The sequence below is a fragment of the Phocoena sinus genome, chromosome 19, assembly GCF_008692025.1.
Source record: "Phocoena sinus isolate mPhoSin1 chromosome 19, mPhoSin1.pri, whole genome shotgun sequence".
Lineage (NCBI taxonomy): Eukaryota > Metazoa > Chordata > Mammalia > Artiodactyla > Phocoenidae > Phocoena > Phocoena sinus.
The window spans coordinates 55410496-55434839 of record NC_045781.1 but is presented as its reverse complement, the minus strand read 5'-3'; the positions used below and the strand labels follow the sequence as shown (position 1 = coordinate 55434839).

At 50.3% G+C, this 24344-nt stretch overlaps 1 pseudogene; it reads right to left on the bottom strand.

Moving 5' to 3' along the window:
• Positions 1–8027: 8027 nt before the first annotated feature.
• On the bottom strand, positions 8028–8314 carry LOC116744347 (annotated as a pseudogene).
• Positions 8315–24344: the final 16030 nt, after the last annotated feature.

Here is a 24344-nt window from a genome sequence, read left to right as displayed (position 1 = left end):
TTTCATGCAACAGAGAATAAAGGGAAGGGTCCTTCCAAGAACCTCGGAGAGCAGCTGCCTCCTCTGACCTGGGAAGGTGGGAGAACCTGGCCGAGACCCTGTTTCCCAGCTCTGGGCACTCCAACCTGGAAGGGCGGGTGTGCATTTTACATCTGCCTCGTGAGATGCTCACCTCTGATTCTGGGCGCTTGCCCTGTGCTTAGCATTATTGCTGCATCTTACAGCAGCCCTCCAAGGTCACGGTTACTAGCGGGGGCTCAGATAGGCTCAGAGGCTTGCGACCTTCATAACCGGAAAGCGAAGTGTCTGGAAGACATCTGAGTGGGCAGGCCAGTGGGTGGTTGGTCCTGGAACTCTATGGACCTGGAACTCAGGGAGGCAAAAGCTGAAGGGGGATGGAGGGTGACCTGCACGTTAATGGCACTTAAAGCTTTTCAGGAGGGTCGGTCCAAGGGGGAGGGAAGAGGCCCAGGGTCAGGCGTCAGAGGGGAAGGAAAGGAGCTGGCAGGAGACGCCAGGAGGGAGGGGAACGGGGTGGGGGGCGAGGACTGTAGGTGTTGACGGGCAGATGCCAGCTGGAAGTGTGATCAGCCACTTTGCTGGCTGTAGGGCAAAGCCTGACTGCCTTGAAGAGGGGCCAGGGACCCAGCCTGTGGCTCTGTTCCTGGGGTGGAACTGAACTCAGGCACCTTCCCCGTCCTTTTGTTTGAAGTCCAATTTGGAGGGATGCGGCCACAAGCCAAAGAAAGTCTGGGGCCACCAGAGCTGGAAGGATCTTCCCCTAGAGCCTTCCGAGGGAGATGACCCTGCCGACACCTTGATTTCTGGATTTCTGGTCTCCAGACTGGGAAAATATATATCTGGGTTTCTTTTGTTTTTGTTTTTAATTAATTTATTTATTTTTGGCTGTGTTGGGTCTTCGTTTCTGCGTGCGGGCTTTCTCTAGTTACAGCAAGCGGGGGCCACTCTTCACTGCGGTGCGCGGGCTTCTCATTGCAGTGGCTTCTCGTTGTGGAGCATGGGCCCTAGGCACGCGGGCCTCAGTAGTTGTGGCACACGGGCTCAGCAGTTGTGGCTCGCGGGCTCTAGAGCGCAGGCTCAGTAGTTGTGGTGCACGGGCTTAGATGCTCTGCAGCATGCGGGATCTTCCCGGACCAGGGCTCGAACTCACGCCCCCTGCAGTGGCAGGCGGATTCTTAACCACTGCACCATCAGGGAAGCCCCATGTCTGTTGTTTTAAGTCACTCAGTTTAGGTACTTTGTTATGGCAGCCCTAGGAAATTAATAAATATCGAAATACCTGTATACATATATAGATATAAAATAGATAGTCTCCCTTGCCTATATATATCATATATTGTACAAAATGAGAGTATACCGGCTGTGTCAGTGTTTTTCAATGTGTGGTCTGAGGAACCCCTGCATTGCCTGGGGACCTCATCAAAAGTGAAGATCCCTGGACCCCTCCCAGACCTACAGAACAAGGCTCTCTGGGTACAGCCCCCAAATGGGCATTTTGAGCCAGCTTCCCAGGTGATTCTGAAGGACCCGGAGGCCTGGAACTCCAGTGGTCCCCTGGATGTGGCCGTGAGGGTGACTTGAGGGCAGGTGGGAGGAGATTCGTCACTGAGGGCCCCGGAAAGCATCCGAGCAGAACAGGAGGGACAAGGACAGACTGTTCTGCTGAGGGGAGGTGGCTGGCGTGCCTTCCACGAGGCTGGTGTGTGCTGGGCCCAGATGTCCGGGGTCACAGGGACCCAGCTCTTCCCCCTTGCAGCTGCCTGTGGGAGGAGCCAGGAGCACAAGGCCTGCTTGACACGCTCCCTCTGCACGCCTGGCCTTCCCAGACACTTCGGCAGCTGCTGCATGTCAGGATCTTCCAGGAATTCCAGGGCCCAGGAAAGAGGCCGGGGCTGACATCCCAGAAGCAGCTCGTGGGATGGGCCACAGGCCCATCTGGAAGTTTCCGGGCCTCAGGGAACACTTATGTAAGCAGTTCAGAGGGGACGTTTGGACGGTAGATTAGCTCGGGGGCTGAGGACAAAGGAGCACCCCACACGCTGCGCCGAGGGTCAGGGCAGCCCCTCCCATCCAGTCCGCGTAACGAGGACCATCCCTTATCCTCAAGTGGGAGCCAGGGAACCCGGGAGAAGCCCTTAGCCCAGCCCTGGGAAGAGACTGCCCTTTACCCCGCATGGCCCCCGCGTGCTCCGCGCTGCCGGGGGAGGAAGGGCTCTCCTTTTGTTTCATCACTCAGTTGCCGGAGAGCTTGGCACGCGGTCGGCGTTCGCTACAGCTTGCCGAGTGAATGCACGGACGCGTGGACCCTGTTTCTGCCCGGGAGGTGGGATCTGGGCCGAGCAGGGCTTCTCAGAGTGGGGTGCCCGGCCAGCAGCATCAGCACACCCTGAGCACTTAGTAGAAATGCAGGTTCCTAGGCCCCGCCCAGACCTCTTGAATCAGAAAGCCGATGGGTGGGTGATAAGCTATATAACCTTTGTGGGTCCTGCTGCCTCCCCGACGGAGAGAACTACTGTGTAGCGTGGTGACGGTCAACCCTGGCTGAGTGCTACCATCACCTTGGAGAGCCTACAGCACAAAACCGGCACCAGGCTCCCCGCAGGCCGGCAGATCAGAGTCCCTGGCACAGGGCCGGGCCTTAGCTGCGTCCCGTGATTGTCTTGGGCAGCCGGATCGCGAACACACACCGGGCCTGGGAAGTGACACGGGTTTGGGTTCAAATCCCGGCCCTGCCTCTTAACAGCTGGGAGACTTTGGGGAGATCAGTTTCTCCATCTACAAACAGAGGACAGTAGTAGCAGGACCCTTGTCATAGGTGCCATGGAGAGTCAGGTGTTCATTTCTGTCTCGCGCTCCCAGCAGCGTTTGGGGCAGAGCGGCTAGTAAGTGGGAGTTGCTATTACTGGTAGTAGTAGTACTACGACCCTTACTATTCCTCCTGCTATATTATTACTACGACTATTACGACCGTGATTCCGGTCACTACTATTATTACTACTGTTACTCCTGCCATCGCTATTATTACCATTACTACCGGCATTCCCACTGTCATGACTGTTGTTACTCTTGCTACCAGTATTCATACTGTTACCGCTGTTATGTTACTATTAGTATTCTTGCTACTATGACTATTACTACGGCTGCTTTTTGTCAAGGCAGAAGAACTCCGTCTTCCAAAGTCCTTTAAGGAGGGACAGTCACCTCTCACGCAGGCTCAGTTCTGGACTCTTGGATCAGGAACGCAAGTGAAAGTCCAACCCTTTGCAGAACCAAAGGGGTCATGGTCTTCCCGGGCCTCCAGTGCTACAGCACCTGGCTGCACCCACGGTGGGGGAAAGCCCTTTGGCAATCACTGGCTGGAGGCCGCAGAGGCCTGGAGCACGGCCTCCTTCCCCTGCATTTGCATTTGGGGGGTTCGTCTCCCTGGAATGGGGCCGCGATCTTCCCCAGACGGTCGGCAGGGTCCCCCTGTGCCAGACTCAGTCCTTCAGGCTCACGTTTTAAAACGTTTCAAGCTTTTGTCCTTCCTGAGCAAACAGATGGGATTTACGGGGGAGGTTGCCTCCGAGTGGCTCTTCCCCACCCAAATCCTATCTTCTCGGGGTCAGACGTGAAACAAAACAGTGCACCTCTCCACGCTTTTGAAGCCAGGGAAGGGAACACCTCACTTTTTTAGAAAGGCCCAAGTACTGCAGGAAGATGTCAAGCACTTGGACTGTGGTGTGCTTTGCACGTTTCTTTGGGAGAGCAAGGGAGAAAATGTGACACTGAACTCAAAAAAGAAAACTCTTTTAGAATTCAGAATACAATCCACACACCTGGATTTAACAAATGGAGCCAACATTTCTTGCAGAGATGGTGAGGACAGAGCCTGGCTGGCAGCTCCTGGTGGAAATGGGTGAGGTTAAACTATGGACTTCCAACTGTGGGACTTTTCTCTCCCTGCTCTGAGCAGCCAGACTTACTCTCTGGAAAAAACTGAAAAACGACCTCCATCAGAGGCAAGGATTGTCCTAGAATTGATCGAATGCATATCGATTTTCACTTGTGGTTTTCCCTAATTATTATATTAGTACATGGTCATTAGCGATCATTTGGGAAACAGAAAAAGGTAGAAAGAGGAGAATCCTGTGTTCAGAGAGAACCTCTGTCGATCTTTGGTGAATTTCCTTTCAGTCTTTTTTTTGTACATTTTAAAACAAGGATATTGTACTGCAGATTACGTTTTGTATTTTTTAAATTTACCACGACAAAGATTTTTCTTTCCCCCTCCCACCTGAGTTACCTGGCCAGGCAGACACCACCTGGACCAGTTTCTCTAAGCCAGTCACCTGGAGGTGACTGTGACCCTGCCTTCTCCCTCTGCCCAAAGCCCATGAACCCCCAAGTCCTGTCAGGGTGGCCCCCTCAGTATCTCTCAACCCACCCACTTCTCTCCATCCCCTCGGCCACGCCGCCCAGAAGTGGAGGGAAGCACTTTAGAAATATTTGGCTGTGGGCCTCTCACCAGGGCTGGGCTAAGGTCTCCTCCCGGGTTCCCTGGCTCCCACTCTGAACTCCAACCATCCATTCTCCACACTGTAGCCAGAACACGCTTTCAAAATGCAAATGTGATCATGTCCCCCGCCCTGATTAAAACCTCAATTGCCGTAGCCCACTGCTCCTAGGATAAAGACCGGATTCCTCCTCCAGGAAGCCTCCCTGACTGCACACATGAACGCGCCCACTTCATGGCACCGCCCGCCCCCGACTGCCATTCTCGAGGGTGTTGGCGGGTCCACCGTCCAGCATCCCTGAATCACGGCACCTTTGGGAACCACTCCATCGGCGGTGCTCAGCCAAGAGCAAGCACTCTGAGAACGCATCTGTGGATGAATTAGCGCCATCCATAAACAGTGTTGGAGCAGCCTTATTATTCACATTGCGATTTCTTAAGTCTTGCCTTCTTGCCGGAAGTTAGGATATGTGGTCACACAGCGTGGCGCATCTCTACACAGCCACAAAATTTTGGCATTGCCATCTTAAATGCTGAGGATGGTGTGATCACTCCAATTTCATCTGGCTCTTAGTCTATAGACTTTCTGGGGAAATAGCTCGGCAAAAAAGTGGAGACTAGAGACAGTGGTCCCTGAAAACCCTGTTAGTTACCTGCATCCTTGCCTCCCAGGCATGGAAGGAGCAGCCCCAACCTGGGATGTCCCCTCTCCTGGGGTCAGGAGATGCAGTTGTCCTGTGACCATTATACTAATCACTGAAGACCACTGTCAAAGAGAGAGCCGCCTGGGGCCATTCTGAAAGGCAGCTGCCCAGGTGAGCTGAGGACACACAGGTCCAGCCCAAATGAAAACACTGTTGGAATCTTCCCAGGGGCCAGCTTCTGAACTGCCTCTCCTCGACTATACTTTGGGGTGAGGTCCCCAAGCCCCTGGGGCCAATGTAGCAATGACACAGGAAGAGGCTACTAAGGGGTGAAACGTGGAGCCTGAGGTTTGCTGGGACCCAGCCCTGCTGACACTCTAGGGTTTTCCTAAGGTCCCCTAAGGTTTGCCATCACTGTTCTTTTGGTTAAAATAATATTCTCTTCCAAAGGGGCAGGTGGTGAGGTTTGTGACTCTTGCTCTTGGCAAAGAAACAAGGGGAAAAACAAACCCACACAGTCTGGAAGGAAAGGAGCTGGCCAAAGAGTGAGATTTGGACCTAGTTCCTTAGCATCTGGGCCACGAATGGAGAAAATGAAGTGTTTCGGCCTCAAAATCATCGTCATTCTGATCAACATCGCCGCCATCATCATAAAGTTTGTCCAGCCCTGAGCCAAGGCTGTGGGCACTATTACTGTCTGTATTTTAGGGACAAGGTGGAGGTTTAGACTCAAGATGTCAGGGCTTCTAAGTGGCAGGGCTGGGCCTGCCCCGCACGCAGATTCCTTACCTGGGCATCCTTGTCTGCGGTGTTCCCCTGCTTCCCGGACATCCAGGCAGCTCCAGCAGGTAGACGGCTGAGAAGTTGAAAGATCAGGTTGAGTGGGGACCTTGGGCCCAATTTTCCCATTAGTGTGATCCCTCCAATTTCATTATCAGGGGGAAGAAATCTGGCTCTTATAGAAATTCTTATAGAATTTCTGGGGAAATAGCTCAGCAAAAAGTAGACACTAGAGACAGTGGTTCCTGAAAATCCTGTTAGCTATCTGCATCCTTGGCTCCTGGGGATGGCAGGGGTGTCCCCTCTCCTGGAGTGGGTTCTGGTCTCCCCATAGATGTCACCCCTCTTGCTCTTAGGAGGGTGTGGCAGTGTTACAGTGTGGAGCCCAAGGCCACCACGTCCTAGCCACAGCACCTCGGGCAAGTTAATTACACGCCTGGAGCCTCAGTTTTCCCACCTATAAAATGGGCTCAGGGTACCTAACTCACAGATTTGCCAGGAAGCATTCTGCCCCCTCTCCTCCTTTGGGCCTTGGTGTAAATTATTTCCACCTGGAAGCCTTTCCGCTCCCACTCTGCTCCGGACAAGTAGGTTCCCAGAGCACCTCTCCTTGGACCCTCCTCACCCTTGAAATTCCTGTCCTGTGTCTGTTACTTCCCTGAGGCCGAGGGTGGGGGCGGGGTCTACCTCGTTGACCCTGGAACCACCAGGGTCAGCTCCAGTGCCTGGCACACAGTGGGTGCTTTTGGCATCTCTGGAGCTGGGAGGGAGAGGCGAAGATGTCCAGGGCAGCCGGGGCCTCTCAAACAATCCGAGCAATGGGCCACCCACCTGAACGTGGTAACCTGCGGCAGCCACTGGGGGACTGAGAGTGCACAGGTGTGTTTCAGTGTCGGTGGATGTCGAGAATCTTAAAGACAGGTGCCGGGCCGCGCTGCGACATCGCAGATTTGGGGCTACTTCCTTTTTTTTGGTTGTTATTTTCTGTAACTTTTTATTTTGGTATAATTACAACAGAAAAGTTGCAATAATAGAGGGGATTCCCGTGTACCTTCACCCAGATTCATTTACATTCTTTCCCTATATACGTTTTCATGTAAATATAATACATACGTAAGTTGCAAACATCAGCCACTTTTCTCCCTAAACACTCTGGTGTCTGTTTCCTAAGAACACGACTTTCTATTACCTAAATACAATAAAATGACCCAAATCAGGAAATTTAGCATCTTACCAGAGTATAATACAGCCGAACCTCAGAGATATTGCTGGCTCGATTCCAGACCACTGCAATAAAGCAAATATTGCAATAAATCACCTGGATTTCTGGGTTTCCCAGTGCATATAAAAGTTATGTTTATACTATACTGTAGTCTGTTAAGTGTGCAATTACATTAATTCTGAAAAAACAATGTACGTGCCTTCATTTAAAAATACTGCATTGCTAAAACATTCTAACCATCCTCCGGACCTTCAGCGAGTCGTCCTCTTTTTTGCTGGTGGAGGGTCTTGCGTGGGTGTTGATGGCACTGACAGATCAGGGCGGTGGCTACTGAAGGATGGCGTGGCTGCGGCAATTTTTTTTTTTTTTTTTTTTTTACAGAGCAGAAAAATAATTTATTCCAAAGGAGGGCAGAAATAAGAAATTCATCCTGAAAATATATTTTGGTATAATTCTGGTGGGACAGATTTTCCCTCTGAACATGTTCTCCTACTGACTGCCCCACTGGAGTCTTATTGTCATGTAACAGTTTTTAAACACTTCGCTGATTCTCATGTTGTGAGCAGGTGGGGGCCATCTTCAAATCCACAGTCTCCAAGGAGAGTAATGTTATTTCTCAGAAGAACAGCATTTTCTACCTCGGAAGAGTACGTACACATTTTATAGAGGCAGCAGAGTTCAGATTCAATACGCACGTCATTGCATTCATCAAAGTGCAAAAAAGGCGACAGGAAAAAATACTGCATTGTAGAATAAGACATTCAAATGTGGTGGGAACGTTTAAGGCAGCTGACGGCCAAAGTGGGCAAGGCAAGGAAGGTGGTCTGGGTATGGAGGTGATTTTGCATCTAGAGGAGTCCTCTTCGTGACCTCAATGACTGAGCCCTGGTGAGCAGGTCTTTTTCCTCAAGGCCAATGATGCTTGAGGTACCAGATGGTTTCATTTTTCAACTGTGGTCCAAAGAGAGCGTTGAGTTGGGCCAGAATTGCAATCAGCCAAAAGAGGTAGCCGCAAACGGAACAGGTCACCAACATGGTGATGCTAACTCCCCGGTTGGGACCCTGAGGGATGAACCAGGGCACCAGGAAACCGACGAAGCCCTAGAACACGCTCATCACGATGAGAGGCACGGCGAGGCCGGTATACGCCATGGCTGCTGGGGGAGGTGCCAGCCCTGCCCCGCCGCCTCACTCGCGGCAATTTCTTAAAATAAGAGAACAGTCAAGTTTGCCGCATCGATTGACTTTGGTGACCAAGTCCTCTGTAGCATATCGTGCTGTGTGATAGCATTTGACCCACAATAGAACTTCTTTCAAAATTGGAGTCAGTCTTCCCAAACCCTGCTTTATCAGCTAAGTTGATATAATATTCTTAATCCTTGGGACATCCCTGGCGGTCCAGTGGTTAGGACGCCACACTTCCTCTGCAGGGCGCACAGGTTCCATCCTTGGTTGGGGAACTAAGATCCTGCATGCCGCCCGGCATGGCCAAAAAAAAAAAAAAAAATCGAAATCCTTTGTTGTCATTTCAACAATCTTCACAGCATCTTCACCTGGAGGAGATTCCATCTCAAGAAACCACTTGCTTTGTTCATCTATAAAAAGCAACTGCTCATCCATTCAAGTTTTATCATGAGGTTACATCAATTCCGTCACGTCTTCAGGCTCTACTTTTTTTTTTAGACGTTATTTCCAGTGCACTTTTGTTTTCTTAATTAATTAATTTATTCTTGGCTGCCTTGGGTCTTCGTTGCGGTGCACAGGCTTCTCATGGCGGGGGCTTCTCTTGTGGAGCACGGGCTCTAGGCGCGCGGGCTCAATAGTTGTGGCACGTGGGCTCAGTAGCTGTGGCTTGCGGGCTCTAGAGCGCGGGCTCAGTAGTTGTGGCGTGCGGGCTTAGTTGCTCCGTGGCATGTGGGATCTTCCCGGACCAGGGCTCAAACCCGTGTCCCTTGCACTGGCAGGTGGATTCTTAGCCACTGTGCCACCAGGGAAGCCCCCAGGCTCCACTTCTAATTCTAGTTCTCTTGCTGTTTCCACCACATCTGCAGTTCTTTCCTCCACTAAATCCTAAACCCCTGAAAGCTGTCCATGAGGGCTGGAATCGACTTCTTCCAAACTCCGGTCAATATTTGGACCTCTTCCCATGAACCATGAATGTTCTTAATGGCTGTTTCCTCTACAGTGATCATCTCTTGTTCAGTGCAGCCACCTTCATGGATGACCTGAGCCACAGCTTCTGGAGGACTTGCTGCAGCTTCTGCCTCAGCACCTGCGGCTTCACCTGGCACTTTCGCGCTACGGAGGCGGCTTCTGTCCTTCAACCTCATGAACCGACCTTTGTTTCAGACTTTCCTCCTGCAGCTCCCTCCCCTCTCTCAGCCTTCGCAGAACTGGAGAGAGTTGGGGCCTTGCTCCGGATTAGGCTGTAGCTTCAGGGAATGTGGCTGGTTTCATCTTCTATCCAGACCACTCAGACTTTCTCCATATCGGCAGTAAGGCTGTTTCCTCTTCCCATCAGTGTGTTTACCGCAATAGTGCTTTTAATTTCCTTCAAGAACTGTTCCTTTGCATTCACAACTCACATAACTGGCACAACGGGCCTCTGGCTCTGCTTTCCACACGCCTTCCTCACGAAGCTTCATCGTTTCTAGCTTTTGCTTTAAAGTGAGAGATGTACGACTCTTCCTGAAACACTGAGAGGTTACTGCAGGGTTATTAATTGGCCTAATTTCAATATTGTTGTGTCTTGCAATAGGGAGGCCCGAGGAGAGGGACAGAGGGCAGAATGGCTGGTCTGTGGATTGGTCAGAACACACACGATATTTATACATTAAGTCTGCCTTCTAATATGGGTGTGGTTTGTGGTGCCCCCAAACAATTACAAGAGTCACCTTAAGATCACTGATCACAGATCCCCATAACAAATATAACAACAATGGAAAAGTTGGAAATATTGTGAGAATTACCAAAATATGACACAGAAACAGGAAGTGAGCAAATGCTGTTGGAAAAATGGCACTGGTAGACTTGCTAGACACAGGGTCGCCACGAACCAGCAATTTGTAAAAAACACAGTATCCACGAAGTGCAGTAAAGTACAATAAAACAAGGTTGGCCTGTACTATTAGGGTATCATAGTATATTTTGTGTACTCTAACATGTCACAATACTACTGTGTAACCCACAGCTCACTCTCAAGGTCAGCCCGGCGAAGCCTCTAAGAAGCCTTTATTTCCCGGGTCCAGGACCCACGTGTGTGTAGTTATCCCGCTCCTTTGTCTCCTCCGATTTGGAATGGTTTCCTGGACCGTCTTTCTTTCCTGACTTGCTTTTAAGAGTGTCCTTCTTGGACTTCCCTGGTGGCACAATGGTTAAGAATCCACCTGCCAATGCGGGGGACTCGGATTCGAGCCCTGGTCTGGGAAGATGCCACATGCCGCGGAGCAGCTAAGCCCGTGCACCACAACTACTGAAGCCTGCGTGCCGCAACTACTGAAGCCCGTGTGCCACAACTGCTGAGCCCACGTGCCTAGAGCCCGTGTTCCACAACAAGAGAAGCCAACGCAATGAGAAGCCCGTGCACCGCAACAAACAGTAGCCTCCGCTCGCCGCAACTAGAGAAAGCGCGCGCACAGCAACGAAGACCCAACACAGCCAAAAAAATATATAAATAAATGAATAAATTTATAACAAGAAAAGTGCCCTTCTTGTTTTGACGCATGAGTTGGGAACTCTGAAAGCCATTCGGAGCCAAGTTTGGAGAATTAAGTGTGTCACGAGACTGATGCCCACCTTTCTGGTCACATCCTATCACGTGGCCCTGAAATGTGGCTGTGAGCGACCCTGGGTCAGGGACTCCCTCTGAGGGTGGCGTGGCCTAGCGGTCAGGAGCAGGCAGTCTAACCCAACTGCTCGGGCTCAAATCCTGGCTCTGTTCCTTCCAGCCTGTGTGACCTTGGGTAAGTCACCTACCCTCTCTGTGCCTCAGTTTCCTCATCGGTGAAATGGAGATAATACTGGTAGCTACCGCATGAAGCTGTTTTGAGGACTGACAAGTTAATATTTGTAAAGAGCTGAGAACAGTGCCTGGCTCGGGTGAAATGGGGAGGAGTTTTGGAATACGGTGGCTGTCTGGTTTCAACCATACAATCTTAAAGATGCAGTGTGTGTCACATTAATTCTGGGTACAGTGGCTCAGTCTTATGAAAGTATTCGTGCTCCCCGCTGTTCCTTTACCCTGGACTCTCCCTTTACACACACACATACACACACACACACACACACACACACACGAGGAAACACAAGACCTCCTTTTCTCCGTTGATTTTCTAAGCCCAGAACAGCAGGCGGGAAGGACATTTAAACTGTCACCTGAGGCTCCCAGCCTCCAATCCACTGCCTTCCGAGACTCCGGCTGGAAAAGGATTGGTCGCCACTCCCCAGACAACTCACCGGGAGAATTATTCCCCTTCACTGTTTTCACTATTTTATCTAGAATCACTGAACGAGGCGGGCAGGGTGAACGTGGGGAAGGGGGCCTTGCAGAAACAAATCCTCTTCTTGTAGGGCTGGGGAAGCAGCCTGTGGATCCAGCTCACAGGTTTCCTGCACAGGGAAATCAAATTCTCCCCCTTCCATCCGCGTGGGCTCGGTTTATAACCACACACATCCTCACCTACAGCCCAGGGCTCCTGACACCGGAAAACAGGGCCAGGCTCCCATGGGCTTCTGCTGGTCTAGTCTGGTCAGCTTCATGTTCATTCATTCGCTCATTTGTTCATCCATGTGCTGCTGGTATGAGCACATTTTGTTGCTCAGCTATTTTTATAACCATTCGCTTATTATTGTGATACAATCAGACACATTTGCAGGGCTTCCTTTGTTATTGTATTATTCATCAGCCTTTATTAAATAGTCCAGGTGTTGTTTTAAACACCTTACACACACTATCTCATCGACTCCTTGTGAGATAGATACTATGATTGGGCCCCTTGTACAGATAAGGAAATGGAAGCACAGAGAAGTTAAGGAATTTGCCCAAGATCACACAGCCAGAAGGGACCCCACAGGGACTCTAACCTGGGGGCTCCTCATTCTTTAGTTATACTCCCTTGCTTGATACCAGAGATGAAAAAGATTTTTGAGATGGTGAGAGAGGCTGATGGGCGCGTGGTCTGAGGACGAAGCCCAGCTCAGGCCTATGGGCTGTGGGACAAGTCTCCAAGGCGGGTGGGTCTCCCACTGGGGCTCAGAGAGGGACCTCAAAGACCGCCTACACTCAGCAAGTGGAGTGGACCTGGGATCCAGCGCAGGTGTGAGGTTCTGGCTGTGCACCTGGGTGCTGTGTGCCCCGGCGTAGCGGCCAAGGTCACAGAGGGGCAGCTGGGTCTACGGGAAGGTTTGGCTAGCATCTGGTTCTGCCTCTTGTCTGCATGTCTTTGGCCCAATGATTTAACTCGGGCCTCTGACAAGTGGGCATAATAACAATTCTTATGTCATGGGGCTGACGTGAAGACAAGATAAAGCATTTTAGCACGCTCAGCTCAGAAAGGAATAGGAAAGAGGGCCCTTCACTTTGACACTGCACTGTATTTGTTACCTTAAAGCCAGCCAAGGGAAAGCTTCCGGACAGGCGGGAGTGGAGGGGGTGGCAGTGTGGTTTGAATTAAGCTGTTTATATGCACCCTCGTCCAGTGACAAATGGCTGTAGCGACGGAGCAGCGTGCTTTCAATTTTCCATCTGGGATCAGACGTCTCGTGGCTCTGCCAGCCTTGTCCGGAAGTGGGCAGGTCGTCCTAGCGGCCCTGGGAAGGGGGGAAGGGGCTGTCTTGATCCTGCCGCCTGCTCCAGGCCTGGCCTGCCTGCGCCACCAGACCAGCCGGCGGGGGAAGACAGTCCTCGCTGACCTCGCCTGGGCCTCTCTGGGACTTGCGAGCTGTCCTCGCCGCTGTGTCCACAGGCACCCCTGCGTGACAAGGCCATCTTATCAGGGGGCAAAACCGTGTTAGCCCAGGTCCACGCCCATCAGTAGAGATGCTTCATCTCAATCCACCCATGGGCCAGGGCTGGTGCTTCCAGGCCAACCCAGCAGGGAGGGTCAGGCCTTATCGGCAGCCGGAAGGGCAGGCTGGGCTTCTGGTCATTTCTGTCTTGATTTCCGTAGTCCCATGGAGTGCAAGCGCTCGCCAGAGGCAACTCAGGCTGGAAAGAAACTCGTGATCAAGGCAGGTCTGGGACTGAGCTCAGGACAGATAGGCCTGGGCGGGACCCGTGGCCCTGGGGGCCTGGGCAAGGTGCTCGGCTGCGCTGGGCCTCGGTTTCCCCATCTGTAAATGGGGTACTGTGGGGTTGTGGGGAGGAATAAACAGGGGATGCCTGTGAGGTGCGGTGAATTTTCCAGCCACCCACGCCTGTTAGGAAACTTGACCTTTACATCTCAAGTCCCCCCCTCCCCTCCCCCCCAACTAATGAACTTGGTAGAATAAAACTGGTCATTCAGGGAAAGGCATCCTCGTTTTCCTTGTTGTTTCAAGTTTAAATCAGTTCATTCGGAAGGCCCTCCTTCCCCCTTTCTCCTTAAGGTGACTTTTAATGGCCTTTAAAAACAGAAGTCAGAGCCCAGCCCACCATGGCCCTGGACCCACCTGTGGCCCCCATTCCCCTGGAGTCAAACCCCAGTCCTTCCCACGGCCCGATGGCTGTCCCCAGTCTGTCCTCAGCTCTCGCTGTCCCTGCCCGTGCTCTCCCTCCCTGTGGCCTCCGTTGGGCCCTTGGACCAGGCACGTTCTCTCCCCAGCACCTTGGGGCTCGCCGCTCCCTCCACCTGGAACTCTCCGCCCTCTGACTGCCACTGGGCTCCTCCCTCACCTCCATCCCCCTTTTCAAATGTCACCTTCTCAGGGACCTGACCTCACCTTCCTGACCACTCAGTGTAAAATACCAACAGCCCCAGCCTCGGCACTCCCTGCCCACTTCCCCGTTCTCTGATCTTTATAGCACTTCTCACCAACTGACATAGAACGTGTGTAACTTGTTTTGTTTAATGCCTGCCTCCCCCACATGAATGTAAGCTCCATGTGGGAGCAGACACACTTGTATCTATTGTTTTTTTTCATCTGTAGTGTCTCTAGGACCCAGACAGTGCCTAACACACAGTAGGTGTTCAATAAATGTCAGATGGATGGAGGGAGGGATGAATGGATGGATGGATGGATGGATGGATGGATGGGTGGATGGATGGGTGGATGGATGGGTGGATGGATGGGTGGATGGATGGATGGATGGATGAACGGGTGGATGGATGGGTGGATGGATGGGTGGATAGATGGGTGGATGGATGGATGGATGGATGGATGGGTGGATAGATGGACAGATGGGTGGATGGATGGGTGGGTGGGTGGATGGATGGATGGATGGATGGATGGGTGGATGGATGGGTGGATGGATGGATGGATGGATGGATGGACAGATGGATGGATGGGTGGATGGTAGATGATGGATGATGAATGGATGGGTGGGTGGATGGATGGATAGATGGATGGGTGGGTGGGTGGATGGATGGCTGGGTGGCTGGGTGGATGGATGGATGGATAGATGGATGGTTGGATGGATAGATGGATGGATGGGTGGGGGGGTGGGTGGATGGATGGATGGATGGATGGATGGATGGACAGATGGATGGATGGACAGATGGATGGATGGGTGGATGGTAGATGATGGATGATGAATGGATGGGTGGGTGGATGGATGCATAGATGGATGGGTAGATGGATGGATGGATAGATGGGTGGATGGTAGATGATGGATGGACGAACGGATGGATGGGTGGATGGATGGGTAGATGGTGGATGATGGATGGATGGATGGACAGAGGGATGATGGATGGATGGTCAGATGAACGGATGTGTGGGTAGATGGTAGATGATGGATGGATGGACAGATGAATGGATGGGTGGGTGGGTGGGTAGATGGTAGATGATGGATGGATGATGGATGGGTGGGTAGATGGATGGGTAGATGGGTGGATGGAAGATGCTGGAGGATGGAGGGATGGGTGGGTGGCTGTCTTCAGGCTGCAGGCTGGGGAATCCTGCAAGCTCTGGAAGGAAGTGGGGAACCAGTCCCTTCTACTCTCCAGTTTCCTGGAACTGACCTGGGGGATTCCTCCTTTTGTCCCCACCTGACTCCAACACAATGAGAGGCAGGCACAGGTGGCCCTTCACAGCACCCTGTACTTATTTAAGCAAAAAAGGGACTTGTTACAAGAACACTGTGGTTCCCACAGAATATCAAGGAGGGCTGGAGGACCAGGCAGGAGGGTTCTGCAGCCAGAAATGACACCCAAAACCGCTCCACAGAATGGTCTGGTGGGACCTACCCGTGGGTGGCTGCCATACAGCCTGCCGGAGAGGGAGTCCAGACTCTCGTGTTATCCCATGCCTAGGGCTGCCAGATGAAACAGAGGTGAGCCAGTCCACTTTGAACTGCACAAAACAATAGTATTTTAGTAAGGGTATGTCCCATGCAATATTTTAATGTTATTATTACTATTCTACTTTGTCTAAATCTGGCACCCCTGCCTGCTATCCCTGAAGTCCCACTGGTCCCCCGAGAAAAGTCTCTGGACACCACCTTCCTTGCACCAGGGGCTCCCAATTGGAAGTTATAGAAACACGTCCCATGCATGCACCCTAGCTGCAAGGGATTCTGGGAAAGCAAGTGTCTCCAAGTTTCTACAGCACGAGGTGGGCTCAGCCTCCTGGGGTTGGGGAGCCCCTCAGACCACGGCCAGCAGCTGGGTTTAGGCTTCTGCTCTCCTATTATCTGCAGAGGCTGGGCAGGGTGAAGAACCAGATTCTCCCCAAATCTGTTGTGTGGTCCATGAGATGTGGCTTTTGAGATCCGAGCACCCTTTTCCTCAACCTATTTTCTCCACCAGAGAGTTTCACGTATCTATTTAGATACAGTCTCCACCAAAAGGAAGTAGGGCTCCTTGGAGAAATGACTGATTCCAAGACTAGGGGAAGGAAAGTACAAGGCGAGCCAGGAGCACCTTGTGCCAGGAAGCTGAGCCACAACTGATGGGCTGTGTGAAAAGGACACGAGCCAGTTGGAAGGGGTTCCCACCGCTCAAATCTGGGATGATTTGAGCATCAAAAAAAAACAACAACATTGTAATGCACTGCATAAAATAAGAATTATTGAGTCCACAACAATATATGCCTGTGTGTATATATATTGTATATAACATGTGTGTATATATATTTGTATATAACATGTGCGTATATATATTTATATATAACATGTGCGTATATATTGTATATAACGTGTATATTCCAAGTAATACACTTGGAATATACGTTTATAAAATACAATGGGTGTGTGAATAAATAAACGAATACGGGAGAAGGGAAACCTCTTCCTTAGAGGAAAGTGCCAACCGATAGATGTGGAAGGTGTAGCATAATTAGAGCAGTTACCATTTGACAGCCGTCATAAAATACTTGTTTCAGGGAAGAGGCATCACTAGAGGGTAAAACCGGTGAGTGAAGGTTTTCTGGGGATAGGATATTTACATAGCTCCAATATATCTCTCTGCAAGATCATTACCTATTACCAAAAAATATAGGAACTTCACAGCAGAAAAATCTGGCAGACACCACCTTAATCAAGATCTCAAAACTGACATCAGAGCCCACAGCAAATAGACACATGCCCTTGGTATGAGGCACTGAGAAGTTTACAATGTCACTTCTGTGAGATTCCTTCCAAAAACGTGTCATCTGAATCTCATAAGGAAGAAACACAAGACAAACTTGATTTGAGGAACGTTCCACAAAACATCTGGTCAGTAATCTCTTAAAAAATGTCAACATCATAAAAGAAGAACGTAAGTGAGGAGCTGTCCAGATTCAAGGACACGAAAACTGAACGTGATTCATTAGCTGAGAGTTTCTTTTGCGATAACGGACATTCCTGGGACAATCGGCAAAATCTGAATAAGGTCCGTAGATTAGATCCCATAATGCATCCATGTCAACTGCCCTGATGGAGACAATTATACCAGGTGTTGTAAGAAAACATCTCCTGCCTCAGAAGACAGTGTCCTTGTTCTTAGGAAATACTGAAGCATTTAGAGATAAAGTGGCTCTCATGTCTGCAACTCCCTCTTAAATAGAAAAGAAAAAAGGCAAAGAAGATGATCACGGAAACGCAGTAAGTGTTCACATCTGGGGAAGCTGCGTGAAGGGTAGAGGGGAATTCTTTGGAGTATTTGTGTGGCTTTTCTGCAAGCCTGAAATGACATCAAAAAAAAAAAATTAAAAAAACCAGAAATCTGTCTAGTAAATCAAAAGCTAAATAAAATGTACCTCTTTGTTCCTCCTGTTCTGCGGTGGTCTCCCTTCCCTGAGAACAGCAGGGGCTGCTGCCTGAAGGCCCAGGGCAGGGTTTTAGATGGAAAAAAAATGCCAGGAATGCACAACATATCTGTTAAAATAACGGTATCCAACTAACGTGTATACAGCGTTTATTATGTACCAGGCTTCCAAATGCTTTAAAAAAACTGTACTAACGTCTTGGAATCTCGTAACAACCATACAAAGTAGCTGCTATTACAGCACTATTCACAATAGCCAGGACATGGAAACAACCTAAACGTAAACAGATGAATGGATACAGATGTGGTACATGTACACAATGGAATACTACTCAGCCATAAAAAAACATAAGGCCATTTGCAGCAACACAGGTGGACCTAGACATTATCATATAAGTGAAGTCAGACAGAGAAAGACAAATACCATATGATATCACTTATATGCGGAATCTAAAATATGACCCAAACGAACTGATCTACGAAACAGAAACAGACTCACAGACATAGACGACAGACTCGTGGTTGCTGAGGGGGAGGGGGAGTGGGGGAGGGATGGAGTGGGAGTTTGGGATTAGCAGATGCAAACCACTATATAGAGAATGCAGAAACAACAAGGTCCTACTGTAGAGCACAGGGAAATATATTCAATATCCTATGATAAACCATAATGGAAAAGAATATGAAAATATATATATATGTGTATAACTGAGTCACTTTGCTGTACAGCAGACATTAACACAACACTGTAAATCAACTATACTTCAATAAAATAAATTAAAAAAAAAAACAAAGTAGCTGCTATTACTGTTCCCATTTTATATATGAGGAAACTGATGTACAGAGAGGTTGAGTAACCCGTCCAAGGTTTCACAGAGTATAAGTAGTAGAGCTGGGATTTGAACCCAGGCCCACTGGCTCCAGATTCTTTCCCCACCCCTCAAAAGTGTCATATCGGGGAGATTTAAAGGTTCAAACTATGAGGGGCTGAAAAGGGAAAATGGGACAAGGCACAGACTAGAGACTGGAGCTACATCACTCACTAATTCCCAGAGTGCTGCCCCAACAGTGAGCTACAGAGGGGATGAGGCAAAGACCCCAAAGAGTGAATGGTGGCAAATCCAAGCGTCCAGGGAGATAAGCTATCACGTGGACAACCAACTACCACTGCTCAGCCTGCAGGACTGGTGTCTACCTGTTAGATTGGGTTGAACAGTATCCCTCCCAAATTCATGCCTCCCTGGAACCTCAGAACGTGACCTTGTTTTGAATTGGGATCTTTGCAGATGTAATTAGTTAAGGATCTTGAGATGGCCATGTAAGCTGGGGCAGAGTGATTGGAGCGATGCGGTCATAAGCCAAGGGATGCCTGGGGCCCCCAGAAGCCGGAAGAGGCAGGAGGGACACTCCCCTGAAATCTTCAGAGAGAGCATGGCCCTGGCCACACCTTGATTTCAGACTTCTGGCTTCCAGAACTGTGAGAGAATACATTTCTGTTGTTTAAGTCACGGGACCTGTGGTCACCTGTTACAGCGGCTCTAAGAAACTACACCTGTGGAAGTTCCCAAGTGAGCTGCACCTTAAATACCCAAGATCCCTTCTCCCATTCTTCTCCATAGGACCCGCTTTACAGTTGGATTTGCAATGTGCTCAGGAAAAACTATGCATCTCTCCCAACTTCCTTGCCGCTAGGAATGGCTGTGGACCCAATTCTGACCAACAAGTTGTCAGTGGAAATTTACCGGCTGCGACCTCTGGGAAAGCTATGCTTCCGTTGTTTTTCTGGGTGAGTTAGACTTGGGTTCTACTCTCCCAGCGATGGCAGAGTAGCTACAATCAGACCAACCATTCTATACGTGGCAACCATAAACTCCAGACAAAATATAAAATACAAGTCTCTGATGGTTATTGGGAGAAGCAAAGGCAGGCAGAAACTGCATGGGAGTCAACACTTGGAGGAAGGGGACTGCGCCGTGTGAGTCTCCAGTGGTTTTCAACTTTTTGCCTGAACACAGCCCTCGTCAGCGTCCTATAGGAGTGGCTAAACGTCTAAAAGGAGCCTCAAATCGTGAAGAACCAGGGGATGCAGCAGCTGGAAAGTGAGAAGGAAACCTCCAGAAAGGAGAGAGTTGTAGAAGAGGAATGCCAAATTCTGGGTACAAGCTCTGCCCAAGTCTCTGGCTGACCCCTGAACCACGCATGCACACAGCAGACCCCCAGCAGCTCAGCAAAGGCCAACAGAACCCAGAGTGATTTCAGTTACAGGCCACTGCAGTGGAGAAGTGTTGGAGTCCAGACAAGTTAATGCCCTGCTCAAACAAAATGTTAACAATCTAGAATCTCCAGGATGCCTTACTGACAATGTCCAAGATACCATCTAAAATTACTAGACATACAAAGAAATAAACAAACCAAAAAATATGTCCATCCTCAAGAGAAGAGGTCAGCACACTACGGCCCAAGGGACTGCCGTCTGCTTTTTCTTTTTTTTTTTGGTTTACTTTTAAAAATGAAGTTTTCCTGGAACACAGTCATGTTCATCCACTTACATATCGCCTATGGCTGCTCTCAGACTACAACCACAAAGTTAAATCGTGACAACCCTAAAATATTTATCAACTGGATCCTTTACGAAAAAGTATGCCAACCCCCCTGCTCAAGAGAAAAGACCGTGAATGGTGACTGGTCCAGATACACGGATTAGCTGATCTACATCTGTGTTGAAGTCATAAAGAAAAATACATTCGAAATAAATGAAAAAATGAGAAATTTCGCCAAGAATTAGAAAATTAGGAAAAGAACCAACTGGACATTCTAGAATTGAAAAATACAATATCTGTAACAAAAGGGGGCAAAATCAGCTGCCATATGGCTTCTGCCTTTTGAAATGTCTCTTCCTTTCCGGAATGTCTATGACTTGCTGGAGGTGAACCAGTCATCTTTCTTTTTTTAAAAATTAACTGATTGATTGATTTATTTTTGGCTGCGTTGGGTCTTTGTTGATGCGCGTGGGCTTTCTCTAGTTGTGGCAAGCGGGGGCTACTCTTTGTTGCATGTGTGGCCTTCTCATTGCGGTGGCTTCTCTTGTTGCAGAACACAGGCTCTAGGTGCACCGGCTTCAGTAGTTGTGGCACGCAGGCTCCGTAGTTGTGGCTCATGGGCTTAGTTGCTCTGTGGCATGTGGGATCTTCCTGGGCCAGGGCTCGAACCTGTGTCCGCTGCATTGGCAGGCAGATTCTTAACCACTGCACCACCAGAGAAGTCCAAAGCAGTCATCTTTCAACCACAAGGACACATGCCATGTGCTGTGGCTGGCAGAGCAGTAAGTGGGAAGGAAATGGGAATTTCTCACAGCATCCTCACCCTCCTACCTTCCACTGTGGTTGGGTCTCTGTTACATGCAGCCCAACACATTCCTAGCTGACATTTTGACAAAGAAAATCTAATTAGGATTTGAATTATTACATTTGACAAGTATATTGAATTAGCAAGTTGTTGATGGAGACGTGTGCTTATTAGATGAGACAGCATGTGTCTGGTGCCCATTCAGTCCTGGCACATAGTGGCACTTGGCACAGGTGAGTTCCTTTGCCATCTTCCTGGGTCAGGTAGGGGCGGGGGCAGTGGGCCTGGGCTAGTGACAGCAGGATGGAGAGGAAATATCCTTGGGACCACAGCCATGTTTGGTGTAAGAAGGTGAGAGCAGGTGAGCTGGGAGCCTGCTGCCTGAGGAGCCAGCCCATCCCCGTCCAGCGTGGTGGCAGCCAGGTCCCACAGGGAGGCCTTCTGCCCACCTCGGAGGCAGGCCAGGCAGTGACAGAAGAATTGGTTTAATGGTCTGTCTCCCTGGTCCTCGGGTGAAGGCTGCTACCAGTTTAGTTGGCCAAGATGAAAGAGTCAAAGGAATGCCACGAGGTTTTCAACACCTGGGCCTTTGGCAACAAATTAATTTTTTTAAGGGGCTAAAAGACTTTTTAAGGCCCAGTGGTCGTCTGGGACAGGTTTTGGTTTGGTGTGAAAAACTGGAAGGAAAATGGATAAAACAAACAAACAAAATCGAACCCAGTAAGACATAACGGCTTCAGGACCACCTACAAAGTTGTAGGGTTTTTGTTTTTCCTTTATAGAATGAAGGGGCCGTGGTTGGAGGAGCCAGGATTCCATAGCTCATGTCACCCCTTCCGTGGGTCCCCAGGGCCCTCTGGGCAGGGCGGAGGAGGGAAAGGCAGGTCTCTGCTGGGAGCCAGAATCCGGAAAGAGGATTTAAAGTAGATCTAGTCTGAGGATCTTCCAGCTTCTGCTTGTATTCTTCCAAGGATGAGAAGCTCACTCCCTCTTCACAAGGGCCATTTCATCTTTGGAAGTTCCACCCATTTGAATCTTCTTTTTTGTATTTGGTAGAAATCTGTCTCCCTGTGGCACGTAGCCACTGGCACTAGTTCCGCGCTGCAAAGCAATGATCAAATGTGGCAGCTGTGTGTGCCCACCAAGGGCTGAGCGCGTCTCAAGTTCCACCTCGTTTAATCCGCATAACCACCCCTTGGAGCAGACACTGTTATTATTTCCCTTTAATGGAGGAGGCCACTGCTGCTCAGAGAGGTTGAGCGACTTGCCCGGCATCACACCGCCGGTGAAGAGCTGATGTGGGAGTCAAACTCCGGCATGTCTGCGACCTAGCTCTTAACTCTTACACGGCATGACCCCTTCACAGCCCCCGGTCAGCCTCCCTTTACTCTAAACCTTCCTGTTCTATCCCGATTCCTCGTGATAAACCTAGGAATGGGCACGTGACCCGTCAGTGATGAAAGGGATTTAGAAACAAGTCTGCTGGGGGATCCCGGGAAAGATCTTCTTCCCTGAGAAAAGAGAATGCTGTGAGGAGGACCCACCCCCTCATCCCTTCGTCCCGTCTCAGACTCAGTGTGGGGACTGTCTGCGGCCGGTGGCCGTCCTGACCACAGAGGATGGGGTGAGGTTTGCTGACCAGGTGTCCCGACATCTCTGAGCTGCTGTCCCCGAATCATCTCCCTCCTGACTTCTCACCTAAGATATCTGAACGTTTTTCTGAACAATCGAACCAGCAGCAGAATCCCCCTGAGGGCTTGTTAACGCCCAGAGGTCTGACTCACTGGGTTTAGGCTGGGGCCTGAGAATCTGTCTTTCTGACAAGTCCTGGGGCTGTTAGATGGGGTCTGTGTTATCTGCAGCCCCAAAGCATGCCAACCAGTACGCAGAGTTGCCATTATTAGTCAAGCACCTTTCAGCCTACAGCTCCCCTGTAACCTCTGCACTGCGGTGAGGATGCTTTGAGAAATTCCCAAAGAGGCAAGAGTGACTTGTCTGAGGTCCCTCGATTGGTAAGAGGTGGAGCTACCCAGGGACTCCCAAGTCCGTGCTCTGTCCCTGTGTCACCTTGTGCCGGCGCCCCCTCTGTCGGGGGTTCCCAAGCAGCGTGGTGCTGGCATTCAGCCTGCTTATAGCACTCCTGCAGACTTCGCTGTGTCTCAGACGGATTCTGCAAGAAGGAAGGGCCAGCTCCCTCCTCAGCTGCCAGTACATCGTTTGCATGTTGGAGGTTTCGGCCCAGAAGCTTGGGGCCCAGGATTGTGGCATCCTGGGAGGTCAGAAGAACTTCCAGAAACAGGAGACAGAGGCACACCAAGGAAGGCTGCAGATTCTGCGGGAGGAAAGCGGGAGGAAGGCTCCCAATGCCCTGGGGTTGCTGTCAGTGGGGTTGGGGAGGGCATTTCTACGGCCTTGACAACACATCCGTCAGAAACCAGTATTTCCCAAACATCAGTCACGATTACCCCATCTTCGTGGGTTCTGCGGCCCACCTGCACACCTGCTTATGTGATATTTTAAAATCAACATTTAAAAAGCCTTAGATATACTTAGTAAAAAGGAAAGCTGGGAGGGCTTCCCTGGTGGCGCAGTGGTTGAGAGTCCTCCTGCCGATGCAGGGGACACAGGTTCGTGCCCCGGTCCAGGAAGATCCCACATGCCGCGGGTCGGCTGGGCCCGTAAGCCATGGCCGCTGAGCCTGCGCGTCCGGACCCTGTGCTCCGCAACGGGAGCCCCGTGAGAGGCCCGCGTACTGCAAAAAAAAAAAAAACAACCAAGAAGCTATTCAGGAAGGGGAACTCCCTGGCAGTCCAGTGGTTAGGAGTCCGCGCTTTCACTGCCCAGAGCCCAGGTTTGATCCCTGGTCGGGGAGCTAAGATCCCGCATGCCACATGCGCAGCCGAAGAATTTAAAAAACTTAAAGAAAACAAGGAAAGCTAACCCCGCCATCAATGAAAATGAGAAGCGCTTGTTATAAATAGAAGGTCCATGAAAGCAAAGGCGGAGGGTGGATGGCGGGAAGGAAGTCAGCCAGGAGCTCCCTAAGTCACTCGTAGGTGACAGCGTTTGGAACACGGGGACACACAACTCAGCTGGGCACAAAGGGGCTGATGCCTGGGAAGAAGGTGACTGTCAAGGACTGAATCGGGTTCCCCCCTCCCCAAATGCATATGGTGGAAGCCTTAACGCCTGACATGACCATATTTGGAGATGGAGCCTTTTAAGGAGATTATTAAAGTTAAATGGAGTCTACGGGATAAGGCCCTGATCCTATAGGACCCGTGTCCTTATAAGACGAAGAAAAGACACCGGGGATGCTCGAACAAAGAAGAGGACACAGTGAGAAGGTGGCCATCTGCAAGCCAAGGAGAGAGGCCTCAGGAGAAAGCAGCCCTGCGGCCCCTTGATCTTGGACTGCCAGCCTCTGGAAGTGTGGGGAAATAAACCTCCGTGGTGTG